General features: G+C 46.9%; 1 protein-coding gene across 17 annotated transcripts in view; it reads left to right on the top strand.

Moving 5' to 3' along the window:
* The window catches only part of LOC109872858 (RNA-binding protein Musashi homolog 2-like), a 327,630-nt gene that overhangs the window by 28,734 nt on the left and 272,200 nt on the right, over positions 1-26,696 (top strand). The gene's annotated exons all lie outside the window — the stretch shown is intronic.

A 26,696-nucleotide genomic window follows, 5' to 3' on the forward strand; every position in this document is an offset into this window, starting at 1 on the left:
CTCTTTCTCACTCCCCTGTTCTCCTCGTTTGCATCAGCTTGATAAATCTGAAGCTAAATTTAGAGGCATTTCTTCTCTGCAAAAAATACATTACTGGCTCTCAGAGAGAGAGAGAGAGAAAGAGTGCGAGTACAGCAGGAATGACAGAGGAGAAGAGAGAGAGACTCCAGCCACTGCCTCTTCCCCTCCCACAAAACTGTCTTTACACATCAGTTGTTCAGAATGTGTAAGTTAGTTTGACTACTGCCTACTTGCTACTGGATTTCATTGGACAGTATTTGCAGATGAAGGTATGAACTTAGAGTGCTGCCAGCCTGAGGTTTAAGCAAAGGTAAATGCAGACTTGGTTGTCTAGTTACTGGTTGTCTAGATCCTGGTTGTCTAGATCCTGGTTGTCTAGATCCTGGTTGTCTAGATCCCGGTTGTCTAGATCCCGGTTGTCTAGATCCCAGTTGTCTAGATCCCGGTTGTCTAGATCCTGGTTGTCTAGATCCTGGTTGTCTAGATCCCAGTTGTCTAGATCCCGGTTGTCTAGATCCTAGTTGTCTAGATCTTGGTTGTCTAGATCCTGGTTGTCTAGATCCTAGTTGTCTAGATCCTGGTTGTCTAGATCCCAGTTGTCTAGATCCTGGTTGTCTAGATCCTAGTTGTCTAGATCTTGGTTGTCTAGATCCTGGTTGTCTAGATCCTAGTTGTCTAGATCCTGGTTGTCTAGTTCCTGGTTGTCTAGATCCTGGTTGTCTAGATCCTGGTTGTCTAGATCCTAGTTGTCTAGATCCCGGGTGTCTAGATCCTGGTTGTCTAGATCCTGGTTGTCTAGATCCCGGTTGTCTAGATCCCAGTTGTCTAGATCCCGGTTGTCTAGATCCCGGTTGTCTAGTTCCTGGTTGTCTAGATCCTAGTTGTCTAGATCCTGGTTGTCTAGATCCTGGTTGTCTAGATCCTGGTTGTCTAGATCCTGGTTGTCTAGATCCTAGTTGTCTAGATCCTAGTTGTCTAGATCCCGGGTGTCTAGATCCCGGTTGTCTAGATCCCGGTTGTCTAGATCCTAGTTGTCTAGATCCTGGTTGTCTAGATCCTGGTTGTCTAGATCCTAGTTGTCTAGATCCCGGGTGTCTAGATCCCGGTTGTCTAGATCCCGGTTGTCTAGATCCATTACATTAATCAATTAGGCCTAATCTCCTGCTGAGACTCCTTCATACCTTATTAGGTATAGCGTACCTTAAACCCTATAATACCTTATACTTGACAGGAGTAAAGTAGTGATGACATACGGTGAGGCTGATACATTTCTTCATGCCCTTTATCCTGACTCGCACCATATGAAATGTCTCTGGTGACCTTCGCCATGAAAAGGGGGCATATCCGAATTCACAAGGATTTCTTCGACCGTATTTGCACAGAGTTAGTGTGCCATCACTATGTTGAGTAGTGCTGTGCTACATAAGACTATATAGACTGGTCTGGCCCAGTTTCTAATGGAATAGTGGAATTACTCTTTAATTCTGCTTGGAGTGCTTTTACTCCTTCTCCATTAGTATGTTTTGATAATGCCGGGTAGAACTCCATGCTTTGATTGGGATATATTTGAAAATCCCAGGACGCCCACATTGCATCAATAACGGAAGCAACTTGGTACACCAGCGTTTTAGAGGCAATTACTGTGAGATCGATAGAAAAGAGGCTTGCAGTAACAGAGGGATCTAGTGGAGCAACATTGGTTGTGTGTGTGGGCATGGGGGATTTCATGTGAATAAGGCACATGGAAGGGTGTGTGCGTTGGTGCGTGTGCACTGTAGACTCAGGCAGACCTATGGAAGGGCCTTGATAGGCAGCCAGGGCCAGAGCCCAGCCCAGCCGTGGAGCTAGCTGCATGAGCTTCACACTGAGTGGAGATGGCCAGTGCAGCTGAACTAACAACAACAGGCAGGCCTTCAGAAGGGGTCTCCCTGTCTGGCTTCTCATGAAGAATTTGTAACCAACATAAGTGTTTTGGTTCTCATGCCCTATTAAGTCTTAAAATAAATCACTTTCCAAAGGGATACTGGCTGTATTTCTGTATTTTGAAAGTCACATATCTTGAAAACTTGATTGCTGACAAGCAAAACATTTTGGGACCATGTCAACAATGGACTAATGAAACAAATACCAAAATATAGTTTTGGGATTTTCCTTTAAGGCTTCTGAAACACAGCACAGGGTATGTATGCTGCGGAGCTATCTAGCTAGGCGCAAAAAAATCACAGGATGCCACTGTTCATGAATCAGCATACATTTAATGTAAAACAAATCACTGTCTGTACAGTTTATATAGTTGGGAGGTTTAAACAACCACTGACCTTATCTTTGTACTAAAGTTGTTTCCAGTGGTTTCCCCTGTATATACTGTATACTATTGATGGGCTGATTCAGTGGACATTACTCACCCTCCTCTCTATAGCAGCTCTGGCAGCAGGGTAATGGTCTGCACACTGTAGAAAACGGGCCTCTCTCTCTCTCCCTTTCTGTCCTCTCTCTCTCTCTCTCCCTCTGTCTTTCACCCTGTCTTTCTCTCTCTCCTCTCTCTCTCCCTCTCTCTCTCTCTTGCAATTCAATTAAATTCAAAGGGCTTTATTGGCATGAGAACATATGTTTACATTGCCAATGCAAGTGAAATAGATAATAAACAAAAGTTAAATAAACAATACAAAATTAACAGTAAACATTGCACTCACAAATTTCAAAGGAATAGAGACATTTCAAATATCATATTATGGCTATGTACAGTGTTGTAACGATGTGCAAATATTTCAAGTACAAAAGGGAAAATAAATAAACATAAATATGGGTTGTATTTACAATGGTGTTTGTTCTTCACTGGTTGCCCTATTCTTGTGGCAACAGGTCACACATCTTGCTGCTCTGATGGCACACTGTGGTATTTCACCCAAGTTTATCAAAATTTGATTTGTTTTGGAATTCTTTGTGCGTCTGTGTAATCTGAGGGGAAATATGTGTCTCTAATATGGTCATACATTTGGCAGGAGGTTGGTACAGCTCAGTTTCCACCTCATTTTGTGGGCAGTGTGCACATAGCCTGTCTTCTCTTGAGAGCCAGGTCTGCCTACGGCGGCCTCTCTCAATAGCAAGGCCATGCTCACTGAGTCTGTACATAGTCAAAGCTTTCCTTCATTTTGGGTCAGTTACAGTGGTCAGGTATTATGACACTGTGTATTCTCTGTTTAGGGACAAATAGCATTCTAGTTTGCTCAGTTTTTTGGTAAATTCTTTCCAATGTGTCAAGTAATTATCTTTTTGTTGGGTCTAATTCTGTTGCTGTCCTGGGGCTCTGTAGGGTCTGTTTGTGTTTGTGAATAGAGCCCAGGACCAGCTTGCTTAGGGGACTCTTCTTTAGGTTAATCTCTCTGTAGGTGATGGCTTTGTTATGGAAGGTTTGAGAATCACTTCCTTTTAGGTGGTTGTAGAATTTAATGGCACTTTTTTAGTTTTTTGATAATTAGTGGTTATTGGCCTAATTCTTCTCTGCATTATTGGGTGTTTTACATTGTACATGGATGATGTTTTTGCAGAATTCTACATGCAGAGTCTCAATTTGGTGTTTGTCCCATTTTGTAAATGATTGGTTGGTGAGCAGATGCCAGACCTCACAACCATAAAGGGCAATGGGTTCTATAATTGATTCAAGTATGATGGCGTAGAAGGCCCTTCTGACCTTGTCTCGCAGATCGTTCACAGCTTTGTAGAAGTTACCAGTGGTGCTGATGTTTAGGCCGAGGTGGGTATAGTTTTTTGTGTGCTCCAGGGCAACGGTGTCAAGATGGAATTTGTATTTGTGGTCCTGGCAACTGGACCTTTTTTGGAACACCATTATTTTTGTCTTACTGAGATTTACTGTCAGGGCCCAGGTCTGACAGAATCTGTGCAGAAGATCTAGGTGCTGTTTGTAGGCCCTCCTTGGCAGGGGACAGAAGCACCAGATCATCAGCGAACAGTAGACATTTGACTTCAGATTCTAGTAGGGTGAGACCGGGTGATGCAGACTGTTCTAGGGCCCTCGCCAATTCATTTATATATATGTTGAAGAGGGTGTGGCTCAAGCTGCACCCCTGTCTCACCCCACGGCAGTGGAAATAAATGTTTTTTTTGTGTGTGTTTTTGAACCACACACGTGTTGTTTGTGTACATGGATTTTATGTTGTATGTTTTTCCACCAACACCGCTTTCCATCAATTTGTATTGCAGACCCTCGTGCCAAATTGAGTCAAAAGCTTTTTGGAAATCAACAAAGCATGAGAAGACTTTGCCTTTGACTTGGTTTGTTTGTTTGTCAATTAAGGTGTGCAGGGTGAATACGTGGTCTGTCGTATGGTAATTTGGTAAAAAGCCCATTTGACATTTGCTCAGTACATTGTTTTCACTGAGGAAAGGTGCAAGTCTGCTGTTAATGATAATGCAGAGGATTTTCCCAAGGTTGCTGTTGATGCATATCGCACGGTAGTTATTGGGGTCAAATTTGCCTCCTCTTCTGTGGATTGGGGTGATCAGTCCTCGAGTTCTAAATATGCAGGAAGACGCCAGAGCTGTGGATGATGTTAAAGAGTTTAAGTAAAGCCAATTGGAATGTGTGGTCTGTATAATTTATCATTTCATTTAGGATTGTTTTAGTGATTCGCCATAGACTCAGGTTTTCCTGGTCTCTATGTTTTTGGTTGGATAGGTTTCTCAATTTCCTTCTTAGATTTTTGCATTATTCATCAAACCAATTTTAATTTCTTTAGGTTGTCTGCTTGAAATGGTTTGATTTGTTTTGGAAGCTGAAAGGTCAAATATAGTTTTTAGGCTTTCTACTGCCAAGTCTATACCTTCACTATTACAGTGAAAAGTTTTGTCCAGGAAGTTGTCTAGAAGGGATTGTATTTGTTGTTGCCTTATTGTTTTCAAGTAGGTTTCTACACTACTTTCTGTCCATCTATAGCATTTCTTAATATTGTGCAGTTCCTTTGGCTTTGATGCCTCATGATTATTGCTCTGTTCAAGTAGACTGTGATTTTGCTGTGATCTGATGTTAACTGTGAACGCTCTGAGAGACTCTGGGTTGAGGTCAGTGATAAAGTAATCTACAGTACTACTGCCAAGGGATGAGCTGTAGGTGTACCTACCATAGCGGTCCCCTCGAAGCCTACCATTGACTATGTATAGACCCAGTGTGCAACAGAGCTGCAGGAGTTGGGTCCCATTTTTCTTGGTTGTTTTGTCATAGTTGTGTCTAGGTGGGCATATTTGGGAGGGAATACTGTCAACTCCAGGTCGGTGTTTGTCCCCCTGGGTGCTGAGAGTATCAGTTCTGGCATTTAGGTCGCCACAGACTAGTACATGTCCCTGGGCCTGGAAATGGTTGATCTCCCCCTCTAGGATGGAGAAGCTGTCATCGTTAAAGTATGGGGATTCTATTGGGGGGATATAGGTAGCACACATATATAGGACATCATTCTCTGTTGAGATCATTTCCTTATTTATTTCTAGCCAGATGTCAAATATTCCTGTTTTGACTAATTTAATAGAGTTGGTTAGGTCTGCTCTATACCAAATGAGCATACCCCTGTGAGTCTCTTCCCTGTTTCACACCTGGTAGTTTGGTGGATGGGACTACCAGCTCTCTGTAACCTAGAGGGCAACCAGTGCGTCCGTCTCCTCTGTACCAGGTTTCTTGTCGAATGCCAATGTCTGTATTTCCAATTTCTTTGATGAAGTCTGGGTTCCTGCTCCTTAGGCCAAAGGCAGATGACCTCAGACCTTATATCCTCCCTCCCTCCCTCCCTCCCTCCCTCCCTCCCTCTCTCTCTCTCTCTCTCTCTCTCTCTCTCTCTCTCTCACACACACTCCTTCTCCCTTATCTCACTCCCTCTCTCTCTCTCTCTCTACCTCTCTCGCACACTCTCTCTCCCTCCCTCCCTCTTTGCCCTTCCTCTCTTTTTCTCTCTTGCACATCCTCTCAGTCACAGTGGAATATCTCCCCTTCCATATAGCATCCCGACTTCTCCCTTCTGTTTATGTAGCGGACTAAAGGAAGGGAGAGACATGAATCATCCTCTTCCTCCTCACAGGAAGCAGCAGCACGCAATGACTCCACCACTCCATCACGCCACACACTTCAGGAAGGAGAAAGGACGTTGTAAAGAGTAATTAGTTGGCCATTAAGATTTATGGTGCAATTATCTGCTAGGTTCAACAACACTTAAGGTACTTTTAAGTAAACAATGACGGCCCTGAGGAAGAAAACCCTTGTGTGTTTTAACCTTCCATTGGACTGTGTTTGAAGGGACTGGGAACGCGGGTGTTTATTTTCTAAGGCCCAGTGTGTGAACTCTTGCCTTCCCTAAGCAAATGGTTGTGCCTCTCTCCCTCCTCTCTCTTACCCCAAGCGTGAGGTTTGCTGCTCAGGCATAATTGCCAGCTTAATTAACAATCAGTTAGACCAACTGATTAATTAGTCTGGCTGAGCTTCTTTGTACTCGGCCTTCTGAGAATTCACACTGTTTGATTGATGAGCTGGCCACCGGTCTCCATCACTCTGGAAAAACCTCTCTGGCTCCCTAGCCTTCACCCCCCCCATTCTCTTTGAGATCACATGCGCTATGTGGAGATCCAAGGAGGTTTCTAACTGAAGGGAACACCTGGTTTGAGCACGTTATGGTCATTCCACAAAAAGAGTTCCTTTGGCTTACCTTTGATGTTTCAAGTAGAAATGGTGAACCAATATTGCATTTTAAAAGTCTTATATTAAATGAAGCGCACTTTAATATAGGCCACATGGAGAATTTAATACATCTGAAGAATCCTATTTATTTCATGTGATTCATTTAATCACATGAAATATCTGTCCGTCATTTTATGGTTAACCCTGTTTTACGTGAACTGAACTCTCGTTTTAATATGGTGAAACTATTACTATAATTTTTTATCCATAATAAAACAGAGTGTAAAGGCAGGCGAGCTGGTTCTTTTCTTTTTGGTCATTTTCTGTGTTCGTTGTGGAAAACCGAGCAGGTTGAGCATAACATGTCAACCCTGTTACCCATAGATAGACAGGCTAGAATAACATGTCAACCCTGTTACCCATAGATAGACAGGCTAGAATAACACATCAACCCTGTTACCCATAGATAGACAGGCTAGAATAACACATCAACCCTGTTACCCATAGATAGACAGGCTAGAATAACACGTCAACCCTGTTACCCATAGATAGACAGGCTAGAATAACACGTCAACCCTGTTACCCATAGATAGACAGGCTAGAATAACATGTCAACCCTGTTACCCATAGATAGACAGGCTAGAATAACACGTCAACCCTGTTACCCATAGATAGACAGGCTAGAATAACATGTCAACCCTGTTACCCATAGATAGACAGGCTAGAATAACACATCAACCCTGTTACCCATAGATAGACAGGCTAGAATAACACGTCAACCCTGTTACCCATAGATAGACAGGCTAGAATAACATGTCAACCCTGTTACCCATAGATAGACAGGCTAGAATAACACGTCAACCCTGTTACCCATAGATAGACAGGCTAGAATAACATGTCAACCCTGTTACCCATAGATAGACAGGCTAGAATAACACATCAACCCTGTTACCCATAGATAGACAGGCTAGAATAACATGTCAACCCTGTTACCCATAGATAGACAGGCTAGAATAACACGTCAACCCTGTTACCCATAGATAGACAGGCTAGAATAACACGTCAACCCTGTTACCCATAGATAGACAGGCTAGAATAACATGTCAACCCTGTTACCCATAGATAGACAGGCTAGAATAACACGTCAACCCTGTTACCCATAGATAGACAGGCTAGAATAACATGTCAACCCTGTTACCCATAGATAGACAGGCTAGAATAACATGTCAACCCTGTTACCCATAGATAGACAGGCTAGAATAACACGTCAACCCTGTTACCCATAGATAGACAGGCTAGAATAACATGTCAACCCTGTTACCCATAGATAGACAGGCTAGAATAACACGTCAACCCTGTTACCCATAGATAGACAGGCTAGAATAACACGTCAACCCTGTTACCCATAGATAGACAGGCTAGAATAACACGTCAACCCTGTTACCCATAGATAGACAGGCTAGAATAACACATCAACCCTGTTACCCATAGATAGACAGGCTAGAATAACACGTCAACCCTGTTACCCATAGATAGACAGGCTAGAATAACACGTCAACCCTGTTACCCATAGATAGACAGGCTAGAATAACATGTCAACCCTGTTACCCATAGATAGACAGGCTAGAATAACACGTCAACCCTGTTACCCATAGATAGACAGGCTAGAAATGTTTTAACAATTCAAAATATTGTGAACCTGGCATTCAATTGGCCCTTCCTGTTGCAGACAACAAGCTTCCATTCCCCCTGTCACAGGGAGATTTATGTCTAACTTAAGATAAAATTGGCAGCCCTGTTACTTATTTGGCACTTAATATGCACTTACTATAGTATTTTCTAGTCTTACTATAGTCTTCATGAGATGGTAAACATGTTTTTTATTAAGTTGAACATGTGCTCTTTAAGACAGAACAAAATATTTTGTTGACAAAAAGGTAGTATTTTGTTGGAACTTCCCTGTGCTGAACATGCTCCTGGATGTGCGCACAGAGATACCACCCCAGGGGGTAGAAAAAGCATCTCAGAGGGCGAAGAGAAGTGTCCTCATCTTGCATCAGTAGCAGGGATAAGGAGTGTTGTGGTGCAGGCAAACTGAACAACCATGAATGTGAAGAGTAGCTTTAAGAAGGGATTACAGTGTCTGTGTGTGTGTGTGTGTGTGTGTCTGCGTGTGTCTGTCTGTCTGTCTGCTGGTGTGTTTGTTTGCATGTGTATCTGCGTGTGTCTGCGTGTGTGTTTGTGTGTCTGTGCCTTTGTGTGTGTGTGTGTGTATCTGCGTGTGTGTGTGTGTCTGCGTGTGTGTGTGTGTCTGCACATGTGTGTGTGTCTGCGCATGTGTGTGTGTGTCTGCGCATGTGTGTGTGTGTGTGTCTGCGCGTGTGTGTGTGTCTGCATGTGTGTCTGCGCGTGTGTGTGTGTGTGCCTGCGCGTGTGTGTGTGTGTCTGCACGTGTGTGTGTGTGTGTGTGCCTGCGCGTGTGTGTGTGTGTGTGTCTGCACGTGTGTCTGCGCGTGTGTGTGTATCTGTGTGCCTGTGTGTGTACATCCCCATAACGCCTCCTGCTAACCTCACTCACCACAGTGAAAATGATGACTATAACTGGTGTGCTTCACTGCTCTAACTTATGGCTGTGAGTTGACTTAGGAAACATGCACAGCGGTGCGTTTCACTGAAGCACTCGCTACTAATTATGTCCAACCTACACCTTTCTCTCTCTCTCTGTCTCTCGCTCATTTCACTTCTCAACTTCTTAAAGAAATGTAAATAATGCATGACAGGCGGCGCCGTTTTTGTCTTTTCCATTTAGCTAGGCGGACTAGCTAAATCAAAGGGGAACGAAACCCAGTGGTTTTCTTTCTATCCCCTCAGAAAGCATGTGCCGGTTTGGAAGCTTATTCACAGCGATCAGGTGGTGCTGTAATCAGCACCTCTGGGTTGCTAGCTCAACACAACAACAGAATAGGAAAGGAAGTCTCTCTTTCTCTCTCTCTCTCTCTCTCTTTGTGAGAGACTCTCCTTTTTCTAAAGCAGGAGGAAGGAGGCAGGAGGAGGGAGGTAGAAAAGCATGGCGGGGACCGTCAGACAGTGGGCTTCATGGCTCCGGGCCGGGGAAGTAAATGTCAGCTCCCCGCAGGGTGCTGTGGAAGGCAGCGCCCGGTGCCTTTGACTGGGTTGCTATGCTACTGTTACTGGCCTCAGTGGCCTGTTGCGGCAGGTATCCTCAATGAGGCCTGACAGAGGGGCAGGGCTGGGCTCTAGAGGAGAGAGGGGAGTGGTACCTCCACTACTACTCATAGGTTGGAGGGAGAGGTGAAGGAGGAGGGGACATGGCATGGGAGACCGGGGGTGTGGTGTGGAGCGACCCCAGCTGGGGTTCAAGGAAGCACAGAGCTGGAGGCTTCTAACTGTTAACTGCTTCCACAACCAGTGCAGGAAGTAATAAGCAATTAGAACCACAAAACACTGACTGACTGCCCTTCTCCCTGACAACAAAAAAAAAACCTGCCAATTATGTATTTTCTCCAGGCTCTTTGAATACACGTGATTCTGGGGTGTTGGGGGTTGGGAGGCCATTACTTACAGTGTATACTCAGAAACAGGTCAGACTCCTTATGGTTCAGCATCTGGTCTGTCCCATGCTGTTCACTGTCCAGTAGTGTAGCTGTGGGTCTAACCCAGCAGAAACCTGCTTTGTGTATTTGAGAACCCTCATCACTCTAGAGGGGGTCTAGAGGAGTCAGGGAGAGAGGTGGGGTTAAGAGGCAGGCTGCAATTTGACTGGCCAGCCAACAAAGACAGAGCCATGACCTCTCTTCCTCTACCGGGAACAGCACTGTGTCAACTTTATGGCACACACGCTTGGGAGGAGGGGAGGTGAGGGGGGGGGGGGGGGAATTCTGCTTGGTTGATGGATGAAGGTAACTTTTCAATTGTTTCAAGTCAGCTGTTATGATAGAGATGGAGTGCATCGATGGAGATGGTGAAGGGGAGAGGGAGGTAGAGAGAGGGTGAAGGGGAGAGGGAGGTAGAGAGAGGGTGAAGGGGAGAGGGAGGTAGAGAGAGGGTGAAGGGGAGAGGGAGGTAGAGAGAGGGTGAAGGGGAGAGGGAGGTAGAGAGAGGGTGAAGGGGAGAGGGAGGTAGAGAGAGGTAGAGAGAGGGAGGTAGAGAGAGGGTGAAGGGAGAGGGAGGTAGAGAGAGGTAGAGAGATGGGGAGAGGGAGGTAGAGAGAGGGTGAAGGGAGAGGGAGGTAGAGAGATGGTGAGAGGGAGGTAGAGAGAGGGTGAAGGGGAGAGGGAGGTAGAGAGAGGGTGAAAGGGAGAGGGAGGTAGAGAGAGTGTGAAGGGGAGAGGGAGGTAGAGAGATGAAGGGGAGAGGGAGGTAGATAGAGGGTGAAGGGGAGAGGGAGGTAGAGAGAGGGTGAAGGGGAGAGGGAGGTAGAGAGAGGGTGAAGGGGAGAGGGAGGTAGAGAGAGGGTGAAGGGAGAGGGAGGTAGAAGAGATGGGGAGAGGGAGGTAGAGAGAGTGTGAAAGGGAGAGGGAGGTAGAGAGATGGTGAAGGGGAGATGGAGGTAGAGAGATGGTGAAGGGGAGATGGAGGTAGAGAGAGGGTGAAAGGGAGAGGGAGGTAGAGAGAGGGTGAAAGGGAGATGGAGGTAGAGAGATGGTGAAGGGGAGATGGAGGTAGAGAGGGGTGAAGGGAGAGGGAGGTAAGAGAGGGTGAAGGGGAGAGGGAGGTAGAGAGAGGGTGAAGGGGGAGAGGGAGGTAGAGAGAGGGTGAAGGGAGAGGGAGGTAGAGAGAGGGTGAAGGGAGAGGGAGGTAGAGAGAGGGTGAAGGGGAGAGGGAGGTAGAGAGAGGGTGAAGGGGAGAGGGAGGTAGAGAGAGGGTGAAGGGGAGAGGGAGGTAGAGAGAGGGTGAAGGGGAGAGGGAGGTAGAGAGAGGTTGAAGGGAGAGGGAGGTAGAGAGATGGTGAAGGGGGAGAGGGAGAGAGAGGGTGAAGGGGGAGAGGGAGGTAAAGAGAGGGTGAAGGGGAGAGGGAGGTAGAGAGAGGGTGAAAGGGAGAGGGAGGTAGAGAGAGGGTGAAGGGGAGAGGGAGGTAGAGAGAGGGTGAAGGGGAGAGGGAGGTAGAGAGAGGGTGAAGGGAGAGGGTGGTAGAGAGATGGGGAGAGGGAGGTAGAGAGATGGGGAGAGGGAGGTAGAGAGAGTGTGAAAGGGAGAGGGAGGTAGAGAGATGGTGAAGGGGAGATGGAGGTAGAGAGATGGTGAAGGGGAGATGGAGGTAGAGAGAGGGTGAAAGGGAGAGGGAGGTAGAGAGAGGGTGAAAGGGAGATGGAGGTAGAGAGATGGTGAAGGGGAGATGGAGGTAGAGAGAGGGGTGAAGGGGAGAGGGAGGTAGAGAGAGGGTGAAGGGGAGAGGGAGGTAGAGAGGGGTGAAGGGGAGAGGGAGGTAGAGAGAGGGTGAAGGGAGAGGGAGGTAGAGAGATGGTGAAGGGGAGAGGGAGGTAGAGAGAGGGTGAAGGGGAGAGGGAGGTAGAGAGAGGGTGAAGGGGAGAGGGAGGTAGAGAGAGGGTGAAGGGAGAGGGAGGTAGAGAGAGGGTGAAGGGGAGAGGGAGGTAGAGAGAGGTTGAAGGGAGAGGGAGGTAGAGAGATGGTGAAGGGGAGAGGGAGGTAGAGAGAGGGTGAAGGGGAGAGGGAGGTAAAGAGAGGGTGAAGGGGAGAGGGAGGTAGAGAGAGGGTGAAGGGGAGAGGGAGGTAGAGAGAGAGTGAAGAGGAGAGGGAGGTAGAGAGAGGGTGAAGGGAGAGGGAGGTAGTGAGATGGGGGAGAGGGAGGTAGAGAGAGTGTGAAGGGGAGAGGGAGGTAGAGAGTGTGTGTGTGTGTGTGTGTGTGTGTGTGTGTGTGTGTGTGTGTGTGTGTGTGTGTGTGTGTGTGTGTGTGTGTGTGCATGTGTGTTTATGTTCTTGCGGCCTTGAACTGACCTTTGGGATTCTTTGCTATTGATGCATATTTTGAGGCAGATCAACATGACCTATTGTTGTAGTCATTACTGCAGCGTTAGATTGAGCTCATTGTGCATTCTCCTCGACCTCTCGCGAACATTCCTAGATTAGTCTGAGCAGTCACTTAGAAGTGTTATTGCAGTTTCAATTGTAGACTAAAGCAAGATTAGTTTGATGCTGCAGTGAATCTCGGCTCTTGAAACCAACACGGTGCTTTGGAATTGAGTGGAATGATTAACAATTTGATGAAGAAACAATGAGACCGGGAGAGTCGAGCCATACAGAACATTTCAATGGGTCATGCACACAACAACATCATCTAAACAGCCATTGTTACAACCTAAATGTTTTAGTCACCCGTCTTGCCACGGGCAGCTGTTTAGTGGCTTGCCGAGAGAGACAGAGAGAGAGAAGAGAGAGAGAGAGAGAGAGAGAGAGAGAGAGAGAGAGAGAGAGACAGAGAGAGAGGGAGAGAGAGAGAAAGAGAGAGAAAGAGAGAGAGAGACAGAGAGGGAGAGAGAGAGGGAGAGAGAGACAGAGAGGGAGAGAGAGAGCGAGAGGGAGAGAGAGAGCGAGAGGGAGAGAGAGAGGGAGAGGGAGAGAGAGAGAGAGAAAGAGGGAGAGGGAGAGAGAGAGTCAGAGAGAGACAGAGAGAGAGAGAGAGAGAGAGGCATGTTGTCCCTGCTGACCTCTCTTTCTCTGGGAGGGAGATAGATAGATAGATAGATAGATAGAGAGAGAGGCAGGATGTGGAGCCATGATAGAGTGTGATCGACCAGGACCAGAAAGGGAAGGCTGTCTTCTTCTCCTTCTTCTGAAAGCAGTCCAGGGAGAGTGTTAATGTGTTGTGTTCTGAACCCTGATCACTCTGCCTATTAAAAGGCCATTAGATCTGTAATGAGGGGGAAAGTCCAAATGTGGACAGGCTTCGTTTAATTAGGCTGGTGGTCGTGGGCTGGTGAGAGACAGGAAGCAGTTTGATGCACACACATAGAAATGCAGAAGTTTGACTCTTCTAATAAACAGAAAGAAAGGTGCCTTTAATGCTTTCCTTAGACTAGCATAGAGAACATATCATATCAATCCCCAAGCTTTACCTCAGCATCACCCAATAAACACTACCACTGTTCATATTACAGATATATTACATGAACAAAGTGTTGTTACACAGGCTAATATTAGTTTAGTTCAGTCAGCTCTTCAGAGCTTAGTGACTGATTTGGGTTGGAAAAACAGAATAACAAACTAGTCTTGGACGGGATGGTTTGACATGATTCATGCGTGTGTGGCATGTATATGACCAGAGAAAATGAAAAAGAGACGGCCTGTTTATTAATGCAGGGCTGGAGAAAGGCGTCCGTCCTAAGTGGTCCCGGGTAACACGCCGAAGATTAATTGCCACGCGAAGGCAATGAATTAAAGTTGATCTATAGCTCATCACAATATACATTGCTGGGCTGCTCCCTCCCGCAATGAAATACTTTAGTTTTAATGTGGATTCGTCCGTCAGAGGAGGTGGCTGACAAATTCAGCATTGGAAACTGAAATCCAACCAGGCAATTAAGAAGGAGAGGCCCTCAGGGTGACCACATCCTCCCAGGATGCATTTCTGCGTGCCCATAGTCAGACTAGGTGCCCACAGGGCCGTGGGCACACAGACAGACAGACAGACAGACAGACAGACAGACAGACAGACAGACAGACAGACAGACAGACAGACAGACAGACAGACAGGAGAGCTAGACAGACAGGAGAGCTAGACAGACAGACAGGGGAGATAGACAGACAGGAGAGACAGACAGACAGGAGAGAGAGAGAGACAGGAGAGACAGACAGGAGAGATAGACAGACAGGAAAGAGAGAGCGACCGGAGAGTGAGAAAGACAGGAGAGACAGAAGAGACAGACAGGAGAGACATCCAGATAGGAGAGAGAGAGACAGACAGGAGGAGACAGACAGACAGACAGACAGACAGACAGACAGACAGACAGACAGACAGACAGACAGACCAGACAGACAGACAGACAGACAGACAGACAGACAGACAGACAGACAGACAGACAGACAGACAGACAGACAGACAGACAGACAGACAGACAGACAGACAGACAGACAGACAGGAGAGACCAACAGACAGGAGAGACAGGATAGACAAACAGACAGGAGAGACAGACAGGAGAGACTGGGAAGGAGAGACTGGGAAGGAGAGACAGACAGACAGGAGAGACTGGGAAGGAGAGACAGACAGACAGACAGAAAGGAGAGACAGCCAGGAGAGACAGACAGACAGTAGAGACAGACAGGAGAGACAGACAGACAGGAGAGACAGACATACAGACAGGAGAGACAGACAGACAGGAGAGACAGACATACAGACAGGAGAGACAGACAGACAGTAGAGACAGACAGAAAGGAGAGACAGACAGGAGAGACAGACAGACAGGAGAGACAGACATACAGACAGGAGAGACAGACAGACAGGATAGACAGACAGACAGACAGGAGAGACAGACAGACAGACAGACAGGAGAGACAGACATACAGACAGGAGAGACAGACATACAGACAGGAGAGACAGACAGACAGGAGAGACAGACAGACAGGAGAGACATACAGACAGGAGAGACAGACAGACAGGAGAGACAGACAGGAGAGACAGACAGAGAGACAGGAGACAGACAGACATACAGACAGAAAGGAGAGACAGACATGAGAGAGAGACAGACAGACAGGAGAGACAGACATACAGACAGGAGAGACAGACAGACAGGAGAGACATACAGACAGGTGACAGACAGACAGACAGGAAAGACAAACAGACAGGAGAGACAGACAGACAGGAGAAACAGACAGACAGACAGACATACAGACAGACAGGAGAGACAGACAGACAGGAGAGACAGACATACAGACAGGAGAGACAGACATACAGACAGGAGAGACAGACAGACAGGAGAGACAGACAGACAGGAGAGACAGACAGACAGGAGAGACATACAGACAGGAGAGACAGACAGACAGAGAGACATACAGACAGGAGAGACATACAGACAGGAGAGACAGACAGACAGGAGAGACAGACAGGAGAGACATACAGACAGGAGAGACAGACAGACAGGAGAGACAGACAGGAGAGACGTACAGACAGGAGAGACATACAGACAGGAGAGACATACAGACAGGAGAGACAGACAGACAGGAGAGACAGACAGACAGGAGAGACATACAGACAGGAGAGACATACAGACAGGAGAGACAGACAGGAGAGACATACAGACAGGAGAGACAGACAGACAGGAGAGACAGACATACAGACAGGAGAGACAGACATACAGACAGGAGAGACAGACAGACAGGAGAGACAGACAGACAGGAGAGACAGACAGACAGGAGAGACAGACATACAGACAGGAGAGACATACAGACAGGAGAGACATACAGACAGGAGAGACAGACAGACAGGAGAGACAGACATACAGACAGGAGAGACATACAGACAGGAGAGACATACAGACAGGAGAGACAGACAGACAGACAGGAGAGACAGACATACAGACAGGAGAGACATACAGACAGGAGAGACATACAGACAGGAGAGACATACAGACAGGAGAGACAGACAGGAGAGACATACAGACAGGAGAGACAGACAGGAGAGACATACAGACAGGAGAGACATACAGACAGGAGAGACAGACAGACAGGAGAGACAGACAGACAGGAGAGACAGACAGGAGAGACAGACAGACAGGAGAGACAGACAGACAGGAGAGACAGACAGACAGGAGAGACAGACAGATAGGACAGACATACAGACAGGAGAGACAGACAGACAGGAGAGACAGACAGACAGGAGAGACAGACAGACAGGAGAGACAGACAGACAGGAGAGACAGACAGACAGGAGAGACATACAGACAGGAGAGACAGACAGACAGGAGAGACAGACAGGAGAGACATACAGACAGGAGAGACAGACAGGAGAGACATACAGACAGGAGAGACATACAGACAGGAGAGACATACAGACAGGAGAGACAGACAGACAGGAGAGACAGACAGACAGGAGAGACAGACAGACAGGACAGACAGGAGAGACAGACAGACAGGAGAGACAGACAGACAGGAGAGACAGACAGACAGGAGAGACAGACAGACAGGAGAGACAGACAGACAGGAGAGACAGACAGACAGGAGAGACAGACAGACAGGAGAGACAGACAGTCGTCCTTTCAAAGCCTTTCCTCCGTCTCTTATTTATGAAGTACAGTAGTAAGTGCTTGCAAATCGATTGTTTTTCCCCTTTCTTGAGTGCGTTCATTAATCAAATGATGCAACAAAAGATAACAATGACTCGCACTAAATGATCCAAATCCTAAGAAAGGGAAAACCAGTTGGTCTTAGGAGGCTCAGCCTGGCAGTGACTGTTGCCTGCATCTATCTTTCTACTTCTCATGCCTGTCTAGATAGGACCTCTGTGCCTTTTTGTGTGTGTCATTACACGGCGTGAACAGTTTGTTTCATCCATTCCTCCAGCCAGAGTGAGCAGCAACAATCACCTGGACTCACTCTGTGTCCTCCTCCAGTCCTCGTCATTACTCATGTTATCTACTTAACCTTTGTCCCTTCCACAGTCCTCACTGCTATATCCCCCGGAGGGCAGAGAAAACATACTGTGTGTTTGATTGTTTACCCTTTTGTGTGTGTGAGCGTTCACGTGCTTCAGTGTTCATGTGTGTGTGTGACTGTGTGTGTAGGTGTGTATGTTCATGTGCTTTTGCGAGTCCCTTATGAAAATATGTCTACACAGCAGAAGTAATAGGTCGAGAGCGATTCCTATTTTCCACTAGTACACAGTCAGAAGGAAAGGATAGAACGCTCCATTGTGGACAAGGAGGTAGAATGCTGATAGCAGGACTTTAATCCATAACATATTCAGAGTGGGAGAAGTGAGCGGCCGGCAGTTTGTGCTATTTGCTGTGATAGAACTGGCAGAGGCTCCAGGTGCAGCAGCCACGCAGGCTCACGAGGACCTCTGAGAATTACCCTTCTCATACGGGTCACTGTCACGTTCCTGCACAAGAGGGATACACTGTAGCTTTTCTGTCAGAAACACCCCTTTCTAAAGAGACTATGTATGGTAACTATTAAATAGTATTATTATTGCCTTTATAATCAGCTGCCTGACGTTAAGATACTGCATCTCCAACGCTTACTGATGTACAATGTTGCTATGTCATTCTGGATCTTTATTTTTGATCCAAGGGAAAGTACTAACTATTCATCTCACAGAACCCGCAAAGTATTTTGTCTGTGATGTCTCTTCCGTTACGTCAGACCCCAGTAAGACTAGCTGTCGCCATTGGGATCCTAATAAATCAAATCGCTAAATCATTGTTGTGACTCCCGTGACAGTTGGTCTGTTGTTGGTCTGTTGTTGGATGTTGTTGGTCTGTTGTTGGATGTTGTTGGTCTGTTGTTGGATGTTGTTGGATGTTGTTGGTCTGTTGTTGGTCTGTTGTTGTTCTGTTGTTGGCCTGTTGTTGGTTGGTCTGTTGTTGGTCTGTTGTTGGTCTGTTGTTGGATGTTGTTGTGACTCCTGTGACAGTTGGTCTGTTGTTGGATGTTGTTGTGACTCCTGTGACAGTTGGTCTGTTGTTGGATGTTGTTGGTCTGTTGTTGGTCTGTTGTTGGTATGTTGTTGGTCTGTTGTTGGTCTGTTGTTGGTCTGTTGTTGGATGTTGTTGGTCTGTTGTTGGATGTTGTTGGTCTGTTGTTGGATGTTGTTGGATGTTGTTGGTCTGTTGTTGGATGTTGTTGGTCTGTTGTTGGATGTTGTTGTGGGATGAGTAGTTCCTGTTCCTTACTTGCCACTCTGTTAGAGTGGAGGTATGTACTGCTGCTGCTGTTTTCCCCTCTATCTCCCTGCACATTACCCAGGGGGCCGAGCCAGAGGTGCGGTGGGAGTATTTGGAGCTCCGCTGAGCTCGTAGGAGTTGTAACCAAGACTCTATGTTCTGTTCCCCTCCAGTTAGAGAGAGGGTGGAAGGGAGAGGGAGAGAGGGAGGAAGGGAGAGAGAGGGAGGAAGGAAGAGGGAGAGAGGGAGAGGGAGAGAGGGAGGAAGGGAGAGAGAGGGAGGAAGGGAGAGGGAGAGAGGGAGGAAGGGAGAGGGAGAGAGGGAGGAAGGGAGAGAGAGGGAGGAAGGAAGAGGGAGAGAGGGAGGAAGGGAGAGGGAGAGAGGGAGGAAGGGAGAGAGAGTGAGAGAGAAATAGAGGGGGAAATATGAAGGGAAGAGGGAGAGGTACAGTAGAGAGAGGGAGGAAGGGAGAGAGGGAGAGAGAAATAGAGGGTTGAAGATGAAGGGAAGAGGGAGAGGTACAGTAGAGAGAGGGAGGAAGGGAGAGAGGGAGAGAGAAATAGAGGGGGGAAGATGAAGGGAAGAGGGAGAGGTACAGTAGAGAGAGGGAGAGAGAGAGAGTGGGAGGGGGAGAGATGGAGAAGCAGGGAGAGAAGGAGAGTTAGGGGGAGAGAGAGGTAGGCCTGTGGTGTTCCCATCCTCTATAGACTACAGCTGTGCTGCCTAAAGAGACAGAGACAGACAGGCTTTGTCTCCAGCGTCATCCACAGCTTAAACAAACACATGTTATGTAAGAGCCTTTCAAACAAACACACTGTACCGTACCGGAGAGGGAGGGGGAAGACAAAGTTTAGAGAGATGGAGGAAGGGAGGAGGAGAGACAGGGGGAGGAAGACAGTGAGTGAGAGTTGGGGAAATGAGATGGTATTTCACAGTAGAACAGATTAATCAGAAACTGTTCATTATGCTGAATCATTTCAGAAATGCTCTTAAATCAAATTTACATTTGTTAGATTTTTTAAAAACATTTCCACATATGAACTACTCAGACAATTACTTTTTTCCTTCTCCCCCAAACTTCAGATTACTTGGTCTTTCACAGCTGGAGGGACAAATCAGTCCATGTACTTCAGCCACTACCACTGGGACCTCTCTCTCTCCCTCTCTCTCTCCCTCTCTCCCTCTCTTTCTCTCTCTCTCTCTCTCTCTCTCTCTCTCTCTCTCTCTCTCCGCTCTCTCTCTCTCTGCTCTCTCTATATATTCATATTTCTATCTCTCCTCTCTCTCCCCGTCCCCTCTATCTATCTCTCTTTCTCTCTCTTTCTCTCTGTCTTCTCTCCCTCTCTGTGGCACTGTCAGTCTGTTGCCCCCTCCGTCGCTTTGTCACACTCTCTCCCTCTCTGTGGCACTGTCACTCGAATCAGACGTTAAGTGCTGGCAATGTGAAGAGGTGCTCAAAGCGTCTGCTCCAGACAGCCCTGAGTGCTGCGCTGCTTTTCTGAGGCTTTGCTGCTCTCCATCTCTGACTCTCTGAGCCTCTGTGTCTTATCTACCTTTGCCTGTCTGCCTCTTTCTCTACCCCTCTCATTCCCTCTCTCGCTCTCTGCCTCTATCTCTCTCCATATCTGCCTCTCTCCGGTGGCCCTTGATTACAGACCTGCTGAGCTGTGGCCCCCCACTGGGTGGGATAGGCTGTGCTCCAAACCTATGACCCCCCCCCCCTCCAAACCACCCTGAACAACATGCTCCAAAAGCCCCAGACAGCTGACCCCTCCAGCCTCGTGCTCTTCTAAAAACCTCTGCAGCCAATAGCCATATTTCAGGTTACCTTTGATGCTGTTGTGTTTGATGGTGTTGTTTTGTAGTGGCTCCCAGTACTCAGTCAGCAGATGATAGCAAGAGGAGCATCAGGTTACCATGACACATGTGCTCCTCTACTTTCATATGACCAGAGGATTTGGTCTGCAGCTGTTTTCTATTTATTCGCCTGTCTGGCTGGGCCTGGGATCGTCAGGTTTGTGGAGGCACCTCTCTGAACTTACTTAAACTCTACCAGTTGTTCTTTCTTCACTAGGCTTGACCCCTGGAAATCCCTCCGATATTAGGCAGGCTCTGGGACAAGGGGGGCTAGGGAGACAGAGGCCTGAGCTGGGCCTCATATTCCAGGCCTGCCAGTCTCTACTGCTACAAGGGCAGAGCAAACATGTCCTCCACAGAGCAGAAAGGTCAGAGTGAGAAGAGACTGGCGAGGTTTAAAGGGATATTAAAGAGCTCTATGTGTACACAAGTTCCTCTGCCTCCCCCTGCGCCCCGGGTCTTTCCCGGTCAGCAGTCGCTCTCTCTCTCCCTCCCTTCCCGTTCTGCTTTATTAAAAAAGGAGATTGTTGGTATTGGGAGTGTTTGGGATGTGTGTAATTCAGGACAGACTGCTGCGTTATTCAGCCAGTCTGGTAAGAGAAACAGAGAGAAGAGTAGGCTTTGTGCAGTCCTAGCAACCAGCACTACCCTTAAATGATCCTTATTGTTATCTTTCTACTTCGAAGGCAGCCTCACCCGAGGTGACTTACAGTACACAGATACAAGACCCCAGATTAGAATTTATATGAAGAGACAAACACCCTACATGTCAACTGTTTTAAATAACATCAGACATTATATTATTAGGCAATTATTCAACCGGCTAAACTATCGACAACCCTGAGACATTGAAGCCTGATGCAAAGCAACGCGTGCGTCACTGCAGGAGACACAACTTCCAGTCACATATCATTGTCCACTCTGAGTCACTGAGTGTTGGTTATTTTGGTAGTGACCCTGTAGATATAATATGTCAATAGAGTCCACAGGCCTCTGGTGAGTACATGGCCAGTTTATGTGGAGGCTAAATTATGTCTGCCGTTGGAACAGTGCTGTAATTCTGATCTCTAGTTTACACTGTGAAAAATTATGCAGAGACATTCTAAACCTTTTTTAATAGAACATTGTTCATGAGACACGGACATATTTGTAAAATACCGAATAGGTACCACTGCCTTGGAGCTTTGTGTTTGCTTTGTGAAAATCTGAACGGCTTGAATTGTTCTTGGGCGAAACATGTTCTCCGGCTTTCTAGTTTATCTCTATATTTCTCAAGATGACTAAATGCTCTTTTGATGCGCTCCATTCACTGAGTTGCGAGCTCACACAAAAGACAGGGATGCAGTTGATTTAGTGGACCCCGAGCAGATTCTCACAATGGAGCGGGCCTGGCTTTGATATTTATAGGCTATAATCTATAGGGCAGCGTTGGAACTGGGAGCCGTGAAAAGTGGATTTTCACAGCTAGCGCTAAGCGTGATCTTTGAAGAGGACTCATGGCTCCTGTGTCTTGTGCAGCGCTTGGTGGTTAACCTCAGGGTAGTGGAGCCTCTTAGACTATACAGCTCTGTAGGGAGATTTGGCAGGCAATTGGCAACTGCATTAACTGAAACCAGACTGGAGAGCTGTGAAATAGTGGGTGGGTCTGTACTGGAGCAGCCCCTCAGGTTGAGTGAAAGGGTGTGATTGTGATGGAAGGGGAGAAAGAGCACTGTGATAGAGGAGTACTGGACAACCGGTTCAACAGCACCCTGAACATCCATTCATTCAGGTGGGCCTTTGTCAGGATATCTTCTCTTGTAGTGCAGTGGGATAGGGTTTTTTGTGTCCTGATACTGCACTCTCTCTTGTTGCAAACCGGCTAGGACTAACAGAGGAGAGACATTTGAATGAGATTCAACTGTTTTCTCCCCTGTCTGACGTGCCTGTCACCTTATCCAGTGTCCCAGTCTCCCTCTCACCACCCCCAGCAACATTGTACATATTATCTCCTTCACCGCCTCCCAGGCTTTAACCGTGACAAGAAAAGACAGGCGTTCTCCTAAGGTAAGCTGGCCTCGCTTCCACGGCTATCTGTGGGTATCAGGATCCGCGAGTCGCAGGTTCAATCGGCTAATCCAATCCTGTTTGGTTGTTGAGGCTGTAATATTCAAATTAAAATCATGTGGGGAATATCAACACCTCTCAGCAGGATGACAACACTGTGGATGACCTGGTTAGTTTGCTTTCCTTGCAGCTTTCCGTCCTAATTTCTATGCCTTGGCCCCCTCTCGCTCCCTGGTAATGAGAAAATGTGCCGTAGTCTCTGTTTACTGAGCTTGACTATCTGGCTGCCGTTTCTCATATTATTTGAAAACAAACAGGAACGAAATGATCAGGTCGGGGTTTAGATCACTTCTTTGTTTTTCATGCATCGCTCCCTTTCCTAGTCAAGGAGGTATAGGAGGGTGTATGTCTCACGTTGGCCTTCGTGTTGGGTTGTATTGGGTTATGTTGTGTTGGGTCAGGTTGTGTTATGATATGTTGTGTTGTGGTATGTTGGGTTGTGATGTGTTGGCTTGTGATGTGTTGTGATATGTTGGGTTGTGACATGTTGTGTTGTGATATGTTGGGTTGTTTTGTGATGTGTTGTGATATGTTGGGTTGGGTTGTGATATGATGTGTTGTGATATGTTTGGTTGGGTTGTGTTGTGATATGTTGTGTTGTGATGTGTTGTGTTGGGTTGTGATGTGTTGTGATATGTTGGGTTGTGATGTGTTGTGTTGGGTTGTGATGTGTTGTGATATGTTGGGTTGTGATGTGTTGTGTTGTGATGTGTTGTGTTGGGTTGTGATGTGTTGTGATATGTTGGGTTGTGATGTGTTGTGTTGGGTTGTGTGTGGGAGTCATCACGACTCTGTGTGTGTTGTGCTCCTAACCACTAGGTGTTCCACTGGATCAAAGTCATGACGACAGCCTCTTGAAGTGGGTTAAGGTGGAACAGTCCAGGAGGGGGAGGCAGGCAAAACTCAGTATAGCTATTTTCTCTTATTGATCCCTTTCTGAAAGTTCTATTTTAGTGGAGATGGGGTTGTCTGTCTGAAGGGAGAGGAGGAGCAGGGCTCCTCTCGCTGCCTCTTGTGTTCGATCAGAGTGCTTCTATCTAATGGAAGTAACCCACTTCAAAGCCGGCGCTGCCAGATCCCCTCCCTCAATCAGGACCCGGCAGCAAGATTAAAGCCAGCCCACATTAATCAGGTTTGATTAGTCGAGCCCAGAGCTCCAGCTGTTCCCTGTGACAGGCCAGCGAGGTGAGCTCCAAGCCCCCAGTGAGGGAGGGAGAGACGAGACCAGGCTGAGAACTGGCTGTACCCCCTCGCTCATCTCTCACCCTTTCGCGCATGTGCCCTTTACATGTCCTGTTTTGTGGAGCCTTACCATTGCATAGTCTATCAATGATTTGATGACATTTTATTCCAAAGGCTTTTGTGTATGTTTGTCTGAGATGATTTAGGTGTTAAATGTGGCATCGACTAGTTAAGCCCTCATTCTGTCCCTCCAACACATTCTGAAGTGATATGTCACCGGCAGCTCCTCTGAAGCAGCTTATCTTCGTGCTGCTGTCTGAACCTGCATTTCACTGTATTGTAGTCCCATTCCATTTCATTAGCTCTGCCCAAAATGATTCATTTACATGACAGATGCAGCGGAGTGCAGGCCGGTAGCACAGTAGCAGAACACCACCTGTGATGTCAATTTGTTATTTGAACCTTTGGTCTAGAGTTCACCTCCTCTCTCTACCCACTACCCTACCCACACTGTTAGTGTTGCTGTTTTTACTACCGTCACACTGATGGCTAGTTATACTGTAATACACTGGGAAAACAACTCAATCTCTTTGCCTGTGAAGGGACCGGCTTCTTGCTCTTTGAAACCAGCCATTTTCTGCCTGTGAAATTCAAGATGGTTGTGTGTGTGTCTGACATAATTGTTATTCTGTGGGCTGCGGGCTATGTCTTTGGCTGAGCTCAGGGCTGCCAGGCCTTGTTGCTATCTGCCAGGCTCCAGAAACTGGATCTCTTGGTCATTTAGACAGACCTTAAACACAGCGCAACCAGCCAATGAATGCCCTGGCGTCAGGTTACAGCTCCCTAAGACTCAGCTCCACAGCTCACACTGCTGATTGGGGTCAAGAGAAGCCCAGCAATCATCTACAATTAGTACCCGATTTGAAATCTCCTGCACGCTTGAGTCATTTTGAATGCACTGTCGGAATGTAGGCGGGTCGCAAACAAGTTTGTTCGGAAGTTGTTGCGTTACAAACCTGTAATCTACCAGTGTAATCATGCTGATGAGTTTTGATTGTGCTGGATGCACTGATTTCAGTACGCACACAACAGGCTGTAGGAGCTTTTATATGAAGAGGTGTATGTGCGTGCACACTTTTGTGTGTGCATGCGTGTGAGTTTGTGATTGGGGGCGGGGGCTGACATAGGGGTCACAAGTCCACTGGTCGTCCCACCAACTCCAACTGCTATTAAGATAAGATCATAGCTCCATGCCCCTAGAGGCTACTGTAACATGGTGCCTTGGCTTGGCTTGCTCTACCTCTGACTGACTGAATACCAGTCAGTATAGTATGAGGGAGCTGCCTTGCTACTGAGTCTGTCATCTCAGTGCTTCAAAGTCGCTCATTGTCCCACCACACAAAAAACACACAGCCATTTATTTCCACTCCTGATAAATCAGCACATACTGCTGTACAGAACTCTGCCTTCATGTTCACTCTGCTTCCTCCTTCCTCTCCCGTTGCTCTGTTTATTTCTGCACAACTTTGGGCTGCTGTTTTCTGAAGTGTTTCCAATGATAATGACTGATTTATTTTTAGGTCATTGTGTTTGTCTTTCTGACTCAAGGAAGTTTGGTTGAAACCGTTTGCTTTTGTTGTTGTGTTGTAGATTCTGTTTGAGGGCGTTGTACAGATTCTCTCTGAATACTGGGCATCATTTATGATTCATGTTTTCCCCCTACCATTAATCTTTTCTCATCCTGTGAATTCTGTCATTTTAGTTGAAAACGGTAATATAGAGTCACTTTCTTATTTGTATCTCTCTGTTACACAAGTGGCATGTTCAATAATTCCAGTCTTCCTCAGATAGCTAGGACTGTTTAAACAACCAACCAAAAAAAGAGAGAGAAGGATTTGCTGGCATACAGTTGTTCATCTCTTTTGTGTGTTCTGTGCGGCAGCATCATTTGCGAGACAGATGCGTTCAGTCCTTCTTGTCCTGCAACAAAAAAGCAGCCAGTAATTACATCCATTTAGACCCCTGAAAGAGATGCATTTGATATGTGATCCCTGAAGCTGTCTTCAATTTTAAGACGCAGACAAACAGTGAAAATAGCGCAGAACCTGCATGGAGCAGTCATCATCGACGCAGCTTGAGAGCCAATTGAACAGTGGTGGGCTAGGCTATTCTGGGACACAATGGGGGGAAAAGTGAAGAAGTGGGCTGTGGTAATTGAGCGTGTGGGCAGGATGATGTTTTTAAATGGCCCAGTTAATTGTTATTTAAGGAATGGGCCTTTAACTGATGCAGTTAGTGGGCTGCACTCTGCCTTCCCTCGGCGTCCCCACCGGGATCGGTGGAGAGGGGCTGTGGGGGTGTGTCACAGATGAGTGTCATTATCATTACCATCTATCTGCATCTGGGGATGGATGCTCACGGACACGACAAGCCCAGCAGTCCTCTCCTCCTTATCCCTCCCTGCCTTTTTCCTGGTTCTCTCTCTCAAGACACAATTTCTCCCTCTTCTCCACTACCTATTTATCTCTCTCTTCTCTCGCTGTTCTATATCCCATCTCTCTTCATCTCTCTTCCTCCTCTCTCTTCCATCCCAACACACCCCCCTCTTCAGTGCAGCTATGAATAGTGGAACTCTCACATTAAAGGTCTCCTCTGAGTCCTATTTCACATCATTACTGTGATCTGTCTATTCCTTTAAGATATGCTGAATCGCTCTTAGGAGACGTCCTACAAGTAATGACGGCTGTATGATCTCATTGCTTGCTTTGCTCCAGGCAGTGAGGCCATGTCGAGACATATTGACAAAAAACAATATTTGTATTAAATCAAATAACAAGCGATTGACAGCTCTGTCTCCATCTAGCGTGTGAAATTTCTCTGAACTCTTCTTGTTCCCCAAGCAGAGGTCAACGACCAGTCGGACTGGCCTTATGTAACTGTGGCGTTTTAATAGGGACAGAATATTTTTTTCCAATGATTTCCCTCCTCCGGGGAAGTGG

The sequence above is a fragment of the Oncorhynchus kisutch genome, linkage group LG28 (assembly GCF_002021735.2).
Source record: "Oncorhynchus kisutch isolate 150728-3 linkage group LG28, Okis_V2, whole genome shotgun sequence".
NCBI classification, from domain to species: Eukaryota; Metazoa; Chordata; class Actinopteri; order Salmoniformes; family Salmonidae; genus Oncorhynchus; species Oncorhynchus kisutch.